Source organism: Phalaenopsis equestris, unplaced genomic scaffold (assembly GCF_001263595.1).
Source record: "Phalaenopsis equestris unplaced genomic scaffold, ASM126359v1 Scaffold000054, whole genome shotgun sequence".
Classification (NCBI taxonomy): domain Eukaryota; kingdom Viridiplantae; phylum Streptophyta; class Magnoliopsida; order Asparagales; family Orchidaceae; genus Phalaenopsis; species Phalaenopsis equestris.
The window spans coordinates 1,636,265-1,640,137 of NW_018164496.1; positions in this window are offsets into that span (position 1 = coordinate 1,636,265).

Sequence of the window (3,873 nt, forward strand, 5' to 3'; positions counted from 1 at the left end):
TATATATATATTCTAGATAAAATTCAAATTAGTAATTATTTGTCTTTTCTATAATTTGAGTCATCATAACTACTATGTCAAAATTAGCATCAATCCTACTTTTGCTACATTAATAAATTGAATGGGATATATATATATTATCTAAAGTGAATTATACTCAAATGATAAGTAAGAAAAATCAGAAATATAAAATTTAATTTTGAGATAATATGAAACTTATTTTGAAATGGTTGCTAAATACAAGGGCATAATTCAATACATACATTTTGAAAATTTCTATTTTTCTTAGATGAAAATAGGACAATTATAATACAAATTCATTAATAAAATGTGTCTCCAAAAGTATTTAAGGTTCATGTAACCCATTGATTACAATCACTATAAAACTTATACTAATCATTCAAGTCATATATGATTGAATGCTTCCACAATCCATCTAATCAATGTAGTTATAGAAGACTGCCATATGGATATAATATTTTTTATATTATTTTTGTATGGTTTATGGTAAATAATCAACTTATTACTAAAAGTCTAAATATTCAATAATGATTGAGGATTGAGTCATGAACATCATGAATCGTGTTAGATGATGCACTCATGTTCAATAACTTTTTTTAATCTTGAAGTTGAAGTCTTCAAGAGCTAACTAACAACTCATTATTTATATTTTTAATAAGATGTTTATCTATATGACATGGGACCATTTATAGTATATCTCTCTCTTATGAGCATGATAGATCAACAATCACAGATCAAGATTATGTGATCGGGAGAGGATAACAGTATAGTTTTAGACTAAAATAAAGTACTCACAAGTAACTATTAATGATACATCTTTTTTTGTAAGAAATATTTATATTAGTTATCACTCACCATCAAATAGAGACTTGTTATCATCATCAAATTTTATGCATGATAGTTCACTCAATCGCATGAATCATTATCGTAATAATTCATTCTTGAACTGTACTCAATCGTATCGACAGAAAGCACTAACACCTTTAAGAGCTACGAACCATATGAACCACTCCATTACAGCGAATATTTACCTCAAAATGTATCCATATAAAAGTTCTGTTTGATACCCTTTTCATCTTACAAACTCCATTATCACACTACCTAGTTGAATTACAGCAACAACAAGAATAATAATAATAATAATAATTAAAAATAAATATTGAACTCCATATTTAATAAGCTATGGATGTCATCTGAGTTAGCTCTACAAATAACTATAAAATAGTTGGAGAATAAATGATATTTGTACCAAGTGGTCCTTGCAATTTATGGAAAACCAGCATTTCATGTGGGGCTAATAAAATCAGCATTCAATAGCTGCATCTTGACCCAAAAATACTTTATAATAATAATTATAATAATAATAATAATAATTATTATTATTATGATAATGGTAATTATAGTTTTAATAATGTTGATAATATAAGTTTAGTTACTTGCATGTGGAACTAATTAATTTGAATTAGAGAAGTAAGTTTTTCTCTTCTTTGATGCATGCATCTCAAGTTAGGAAGGAAAAGCAAATGCACACAAAAAATAAGGTTAAAGTCATCTATCATACAAAGTAGTAGAATCCCAAACAAATTTATAAGAAAAAAAAATTTAAAAATTAAATAATTTATTTTTCCTAAAAAAAGGTTTGAGTTCTACATGCAATTTCTAGAGGGTCATAACTTAAATTAGAAATTTTTTTAGAATTACTTTAAATTCATTAGCTTTCAATTCATGAATTGTTAATGACACTACTCTATTCTTGTAAATATGAAAAAAGATCAATATTGTTATACCACCAACAGATTTTCATCATCTGTCACGAATCTCGAGACATGACACGGATCCCGAGATGATATTTTGAGTAACAAAAGTTCAAATATTGATAAAAATTTATCAAGAGCTCTGATTTTAGCAAACTTATAGTCAAATTGACCGGCTCGATGAGACAGACCTAATATTAGTCCAATCCGAGTTAAATCAAGCTCAGATCAAGTCATTAAACCATTCTTGAAGGTCAAACAGATGTCGGCCTCGATGAGACAGACCTAATATTAGTCCAATCCGAGTTAAATCAAGCTCAGATCAAGTCATTAAACCATTCTTGAAAAAATTTTGGACACATTTGGAAGGTCAAACAGATGTCGGTTCTAGCAAGTCTATACTCAAATCGAGCGTCTCGACAAGAAAAATCTAACGAGCCCAATATTACTCAAATCTGACATCGTTAATGCACTCAAATCTCCATTAAATATTGCATGATCGAAGAAATCTCTCTGGATCGTCTGATCAAAATGGTTGATATTCATGCATTAATTGTACTCAGAATACTATAAGTAGACATCCACCCCTCACATGACGGGAAACTGAAATATAAAAATAGAGTCTGAGACCTTAAGGAGAAGCTGCAGCTTACCATCACTGCCGAAGACCACCGCCGACCTCCGTCAACCATCAACGACTGCCGAAGACCACAGCCGACCTCCGTCATTAACCACCGTCAAGCACTTTTTCAATTCATGGGTTGATTCGGTAAAACAAATTATAAAATGTAAAAAATGTTAATTTTGAAAATTAGATTGACATACTTTAGAGTGATTATATAGAAAAATCTAAAATAGGCCCAATAAAATTACAAGGGCACGTGGGCTCCAATTGGGCCATATTAGACTGTTTTGGTCTATAGTTCAATTGAATTAATATGGGCTGCTCGGCTAAATTGAACAAAATATAATTCTAAAAAACATAATATTTTACTCTTATATATTTTCATATCTAAACATCTAAATTTAATCAAAAAAATAATTTTCATTTTTTAAAATTTATAATTATAATTTTTTTTTATGTAATAAGAATGATTTAAGCAATGTAAATGCAAAAAAAATGTAGAGGAATAGAGTGATATGTAAATGGCCCAATATTTTTGAATCCTAAACTATCACAAGGATTAATTTATCTAAACAAAATAAATTAAAATCATTTTAAAAACAAAAATATCTATACATTTATGTACATAGTTCTAACCCTCATATTAAAATATATATATTTTCTTAAAGAATAAAAAAAGATCCACCCCTCACATGACGGGAAACTGAAATATAAAAATAGAGTCTGAGACCTTAAGGAGAAGCTGCAGCTTACCATCACTGCCGAAGACCACCGCCGACCTCCGTCAACCATCAACGACTGCCGAAGACCACAGCCGACCTCCGTCATTAACCACCGTCAAGCACTTTTTCAATTCATGGGTTGATTCGGTAAAACAAATTATAAAATGTAAAAAATGTTAATTTTGAAAATTAGATTGACATACTTTAGAGTGATTATATAGAAAAATCTAAAATAGGCCCAATAAAATTACAAGGGCACGTGGGCTCCAATTGGGCCATATTAGACTGTTTTGGTCTATAGTTCAATTGAATTAATATGGGCTGCTCGGCTAAATTGAACAAAATATAATTCTAAAAAGCTATAAATCGACCCATATTCATTCACTTGAAAGAGTTCAGTGTGTTGCTCTGGTAGTTATCACGAGTTAACAAAAAAATATTGTAGCAAACCCTCGAAGTTCACCACCGACTATCAAAGATTGACCTTCACCACCAAATGTCATTTTAGACCATCAGTCGTTGTTGGCCCTCACCAATTACAACTTTGATCTTAAGTGACCACCACGACTATTATAATTAGACTATATAAATTATACTTGAAATTACCTTTAATAATTATATATGTTTGGCTATTTCAAACAGTTTAATTATACCACTATAGTGCAATATGAATATATGATGTACTCCTAATTACATGGTTAACTACATTAACTTGGCCAAACACCTTAGTTTTTTTTTTCTTTTTTTTTAA